A 6,525-nucleotide genomic window follows, 5' to 3' on the forward strand; every position below is an offset into this window, starting at 1 on the left:
CGTCATCCTGCTGTCCTAATACAACTGTCGTCATCCTGCTGTCCTAATACAACTGTCCAATCCTGCTGTCCTAATACAACTGTAGTCATCCTGCTGTCCTAATACAACTGTCGTCATCCTGCTGTCCTAATACAACTGTCGTCATCCTGCTGTCCTAATACAACTGTCGTCATCCAGCTGTCCTGATACAACTGTCGTCATCCTGCTGTCCTAATACAACTGTCCACATCCTGCTGTCCTAATACAACTGTCCAATCCTGCTGTCCTAATACAGCTGTCGTCATCCTGCTGTCCTGATATAACTGTCTACATCCTGCTGTCCTAATACAACTGTCCAATCCTGCTGTCCTAATACAACTGTCGTCATCCTGCTGTCCTGATACAACTGTCCAATCCTGCTGTCCTAATACAACTGTCGTCATCCTGCTGTCCTAATACAACTGTCGTCATCCTGCTGTCCTAATACAACTGTCGTCATCCTGCTGTCCTAATACAACTGTCGTCATCCTGCTGTCCTAATACAACTGTCGTCATTCTGCTGTCCTAATACAACTGTCGTCATCCTGCTGTCCTGATACAACTGTCCAATCCTGCTGTCCTAATACAACTGTCGTCATCCTGCTGTCCTAATACAACTGTCGTCATCCTGCTGTCCTAATACAACTGTCGTCATCCTGCTGTCCTAATACAACTGTCGTCATCCTGCTGTCCTAATACAACTGTCGTCATCCTGCTGTCCTGATACAACTGTCCAATCATGCTGTCCTAATACAACTGTCGTCATCCTGCTGTCCTAATACAACTGTCGTCATCCTGCTGTCCTAATACAACTGTCGTCATCCTGCTGTCCTAATACAACTGTCGTCATCCTGGCCGCCCTTCCCGCCCTCCCCTAGCTACGCCTCTGAGGTTATCCACACAAGCAAGGGCGATTCTCGGTTGTTCTAGTAAGAGAAAACATTCATTGAACAATGCTCGTCTAGTGGTTGCCCCTTGGTTGTTGAATTAAAGGGAAATAACCAATACAAATCTGAGGCAGTGGTTACACACACTTGCTCGCCCACGTAAACGACTGTTTTGTTTTGCCCAATAAAAATGGCAAGCTTGTTTGTTCTTTTGGGACAGAACATTTTGACGTCAGTGACTGACATTCTTTTACCCAGAATTCCTCAATTGCGTAGATTTACAAACAATAACATTCGATATTGTTGTTAATGAAAAATTACATTTCCGTAAATTAAAATGGATTTTTTTTTTAAATTTATGACAAACAGGCTTTGAAAACAATTTCAATATCCCCGCTGGCTATGGCTAAAACTCGTTCACACATTTCTGGTACAAATACGTCAGGATTATGGGACTAAATTGATAATTGGAACTGCATTACATGTAGCATTTGTCGATCGATCAACCCAGCATTGATTTATTTATGACTATCGCAAATATTGATGAAGGGTGCGGATGGATGGAGTAGAAGGGGGGTGGGTGGGGTGGGGTTAAATTAGATAATCACTAACATCGGAAAAAACTCAGCATTATACTTGAACAGAATGTTATTTTTAAAGAAATAATATTTAGTACCCTAATTATACCCGAGCTTTATCTAGATATGATGAATCATGTCTTATATAATGTATAGGGTTTGCCTACTATATTACAGGGTACAGTCAGCAATGAGAAACAAGGGCTGCGGGGCTTACGTGGGCTCTGCTAAAGAGAGTTGCCAAAACAGTCCGGTGGAAAGGTGTAACTGCAGTCCTTTGCTCCATTGTTACAGGATATATATATATATATGTATATATATATATATATATATATATATATATATATATATATATATATATATATATATACACTTACATATATGTAGCCTATGGTGCAAGAGAAGTCGAAGTCGAGTTCATTTGTGTATTTGACCTCAGCCTATAATGGAATAGTGTGGTCAGCACTTGGCCTAGTCGACTCTACCCCTGTATTGGTGAATCAATTTATATTTTAAAATGTACCAAATCTTTAACATTTCAGTCCTCACCTCCCTCACACCCCCTCTTATACTTCATCCTCCCAGCCCCATCCCAGTACCTCCACAGCCCAATGTTCTAGAAACCCCAAGCAGACTTCTATTAACCACCAACACGCGCATTTACAATAAAAACCGTTACACCATCGATTCGAAATCAATCAATTCTTTGACAAATGCGTTCGTACGGGGACGTTCATGTTTCGTTAAGTTTAACTTTTTATGGCCGTGAGCACAAAACATATATTGCTTTCAGTGGCGTAGCGAGGTCGGGTGTCACCCGGTGCGGCACTTAATGGTGTCACCCCCCCCCCCCCCCCCCCGAGGCATAGAGACCCTTCCCAGGGACAAACTTTCAAATTTTCGATTTGCACCCCCCCCCCTCAAGTTTTCGATTTGCACCCCCCCCCCTCAAACTTTCTTTTTGCACCCCCCCCCCTCGAGTTTTTCTCTATATATTTTGCTATTTTTTGCCTTGGTGTCACCCCCCTAAATGGTGTCACCCGGTGCGGTCCGCACCCCCCGCCCCCCCCTCGCTACGCCCCTGATTGCTTTTTCTTCTGACACAAAGGAGTTCTTTTGAGTTTCGAGAACACTACAATAACACTTATAAAAATGTAGGCCTATTCTTCTGGTAAAATAACAGCCCTTAATAACTTTTGACTATATGACTTACTTGACTTATATGATTTCTACTAGTACCGTAGAGCAGGGCCGTAGCGAGGGGGGGGGGGGCGCACCGGGTGACACAATTCAGGGGGGTGACACCAAGGCAAAAAATAGCAAAGTAACAGGGGGGGGGTGCAAATCGAAAGTTTGAAGGGGGGGGGGTGCAGATCGTAAACTTGAGGGGGGGGGGGGTTGCGAATTGAAAATTTGAAAGTTTGTCCCCGGTAAGGGTCGCTACGCCTCTGGGGGGTGCCGCACCGGGTGACACCCGACCTCGCTACGCCACTGCCGTAGAGACAGGATTTTGTCATGGAGATGTACAGTTTTTCTCCATCTAAAATTGTGGTTTTTATGACATTTAAACTTTTGCAATGTTAGCTTTGAAAAGAACACGTTTGCACCTTCGCCAGTATAGCTGTAACTACTGTTGCTGTAACTACTGTGGCTGTAACTACTGTAGCTGTAACTACTGTAGCTGTAACTGCTACTGTAGCTGTAACTACTGTAGCTGTAAGTACTGCAGCTGTAACTACTGTAGCTGTAACTACTGTAGCTGTAACTACTTCAGCTGTAACTACTGTAGCTGTAACTTCTGTAGCTGTAACTACTGTAGCTGTAACTACTGTATCTGTAACTACTGTAGCTGTAACTACTTCAGCTGTTACTACTGTAGCTGTAACTACTGTAGCTGTAACTACTGCAGCTGTAACTGCTGTAGCTGTAACTGCTGCAGCTGTAACTACTGTAGCTGTAAATACTGTGGCTGTAACTACTGCAGCTGTAAGTACTGTAGCTGTAACTGCTGCAGCTGTAACTACTGTAGCTGTAACTACTGTGGCTGTAACTACTGTAGCTGTAACTTCTGTGGTTGTAACTACTGTAGCTGTAACTTCTGTGGCTGTAACTACTGCAGCTGTAAGTACTGCAGCTGTAACTACTGTAGCTGTAACTACTGTGGCTGTAACTACTGCAGCTGTAAGTACTGTAGCTGTAACTACTGAAGCTGTAAGTACTGCAGCTGTAACTACTGTGGCTGTAACTACTGTAGCTGTAACTACTGTAGCTATTTCGCAGCTGTAACTACTGTAGCTGTAACTACTGCAGCTGTAACCACTGCAGCTGTAAGTACTGCAGCTGTAACTACTGTAGCTGTAACTACTGCAGCTGTAAAACTGTATCTGTAACTACTGTAGCTATTTCGCAGCTGTAACTACTGTAGCTGTAACTACTGCAGCTGTAACTACTGTAGCTGTAACTACTGTAGCTGTAACTACTGTAGCTGTAACTACTGTAGCTGTAACTACTGCAGCTGTAAAACTGTATCTGTAACTACTGTAGCTATTTCGCAGCTGTAACTACTGTAGCTGTAACTACTGCAGCTGTAACCACTGCAGCTGTAAATACTGTAGCTGTAACTACCGTAGCTGTAACTGAACAGTCAGTCTGGGGTCCATGGGTGAGGGTTCTGACCCATCCCTATATACCCCCCCCCCCCCCCCCCAGTATCGTTTTTTGGATCTATGGTAACTAAACTAGCCATAAGCAGTTCTAGTGGAGTATGTAACGACTTTATAATTATAATTTACACGTAACTTCCCTTATTTGGTGTTTCGTGATTACACTAATCGTTGAGGTATTCGTTTATGCAGCTCGCTTGCAGGTTTATTTGTTTAGCAGTGAGGGAAGGGAGAGAATCAAACACAAGGGAGCGAACTGTGGTACATCCTGTACAATACCGAATACAAAATAGAAGATGTGGTGAATTTTTATAAGGTTTTATAAAAACGTGAAAAAATGAAAGAGAAAATTTTAAAGTTTATAAGAGAGGCTGCTGTTTTATATGTGTTTAATTTAAAATTGACTATTAACTATTATTTGTTAAAGTTGATACCGATCTTTACATACGTAGGTTTTTACCAGTGTTTCTTCCAGACTTTTTTCTCCGGGGGGGGGGGGGGGTAGACGTTCTTTGGGGGGGGGGGGTGGACACTGTTAAAAGTATTTATTTTCTATATAAATTATATAAATTTCATTTCGTTCAGGGGGGGGGGGAGGTTCGCTCCCCCGAAGAGCTGCATATTTCACTACACCAATATAAAAGACTTAGGGAATTTTATATTATTTCCCTTATAATTTAATTACATATTTTGTTATTTACTAGACCCACAAAAGTCGTTACATCTTGGTTGATGGCTGAATGAGTTGTATATTGATACAGTAATGCAAATATTTTGTACAGTGAATCTTACAATTTAATAGTTACTTCCCATCCCTAAATATAAAGTGTGTCAAGGGAGACAATAATTACAATTTTACTGCATTTAAAATCGAACAAGAGTATATTTCTTTTGTAGACTATAATTCATAAACAAAAGAAATTCAAAACAAAATGTATTGTCTTAAGTCTCAATCAAGGTGACTGTATTGACTAGCTTTGGTCGTCACTCTTTCTTCAATTATCTAAAAATGACACAATTGGGTTCAAACTGAAAAATAACATACATCAAGATCTACAAAATTCTCAGCATTTGCTCCGATACAATATCAAACACCAATACAAGAATTAACTTATCACCGTACAATGTAACATGGCTTTGCACTGTGAATTTTTTATTAATTTTTTTTTCTAGAAAGTTCAATCCTAATTTAATTATGAAACAACTGAACAGACCTGAATGAAATTCTTGAAGATCTGTTTGTGATTAAACTTAAGATTAAATATGCCTGCTATTTAAATATTATGGTGCATCATCGCTATTAGTGTTATTGACAAACATTTCAACTACCAAAACAGCGATTCTCTATCTAGTAACGAATGGAAACCAAGACAATGGAACTGCATTTCAACAGTCAATATTAGAGATGAAAACGTGGACATAAAAGTACATTTAGCTCTCTATTCATCCTGATTTCTTTTATTCTGCATCAGACCCCTTATTCGCTTCACATGGGCACGAGAATAGGGTGTAGTTATCGACCAATTTACAGAGCTGCCAAATGGAGAGTTCGTCCCAACAAAATATACAGGCCTACCTACAGGGTGGAGGGTTGGTTTGAAATTGATAATTCGACAGGTGTGCGCCTAGCTTGAGACTGGAAGCTGCACAACTATGTAACAGGTCATCCATAAACAACGTCACGCTTTTTAGAACAATTTTAGCTCTACCCCCCCCCCCCCCATCGTCAAAAAACAAAAACAAACCCAGACCCCTCCTTCCCACCTTAAATGACGTTACAACTAAGACTACCACTCAATATAGTATAACAGGAAACCGAAATATAGCTTATTTCAATTAGAAGCTTTGCTTTTCGAGATAAGTCTATCAACTTATTGAAGTTGCTAGTATTATTTGGGAGAGTGTGACAACAAATTGTGCTATAGTAGCCTACACCATCTACAATGTTTCTTCCAGAATTGTTTCTCCCGGGGGGGGGGGGAGGGGCGGACTAAAATTTCCGGGGTGGGGGCGGCCACTGTTATAAGTATATATTTTCTATATAAATTAGATTTCGTTCGGGGGGGGGGGCGGAGGGGTAGCACCTTGGGTTTACCGCACCAGGTGTCACCCTACGTAGTAACGCCGCTGCTTAATACTGACTTGAGTCCAGCGAAACATAGTTATTAAAAAAAAAGTCTTTTAAAACCTTCGGAAAAAAACAACGGCTAAAGTTCAAATTTTAAATTACTTTTTAAAACGTGTGGTGTCACACTTTCTAACACTCAACCCCACTCGTCACTAAAGACCGTGCCCGAAAACTAAAATTTACCTATCAAAAAAAAAATATTGTGTGTATAGTCATACATATTAAGCGCCATGTTATTAATGTTAGTCCTG

General features: G+C 41.1%; 1 protein-coding gene across 1 annotated transcript in view; it reads right to left on the minus strand.

Annotated features, from left to right (window-relative positions):
* LOC131940780 (crossover junction endonuclease EME1) overlaps window positions 1-6,525 on the minus strand; it is a 50,587-nt gene that overhangs the window by 43,217 nt on the left and 845 nt on the right. The window lies entirely within an intron of this gene.

This window comes from Physella acuta, unplaced genomic scaffold (assembly GCF_028476545.2).
Source record: "Physella acuta isolate Inbredline_101_S28 unplaced genomic scaffold, ASM2847654v3 ptg000023l, whole genome shotgun sequence".
Taxonomy (NCBI): Eukaryota; Metazoa; Mollusca; class Gastropoda; family Physidae; genus Physella; species Physella acuta.